We start from the raw sequence: 246 nt of genomic DNA on the forward strand, positions 1-246 counted from the left end.
GAAGGCTAACTGAATACATTAACTCAGGTCAAGTTGAACAGATGTAAAGTAAACTTCCAATAAGACTTCTATAGCAAGTAGCATCCTTGAGTTTGCATCCATCATCTACAGTCAGCTTTTTATGTACTACAAGTGGAGGGGAAACAGACTTGTAGCTGCTCATGTGAAACTTGATCAAGAAATTTCTTATGTAATTCTCTTGTGACACAAAAATGTCCTTGCTTGTTTGGCATATTTGCATCCCAA

The sequence above is a fragment of the Theobroma umbraticum genome, unplaced genomic scaffold (genome assembly GCF_002168275.2).
Source record: "Theobroma umbraticum cultivar Fairchild unplaced genomic scaffold, ASM216827v3 scaffold_30.0, whole genome shotgun sequence".
In the NCBI taxonomy this organism is placed as follows: domain Eukaryota; kingdom Viridiplantae; phylum Streptophyta; class Magnoliopsida; order Malvales; family Malvaceae; genus Theobroma; species Theobroma umbraticum.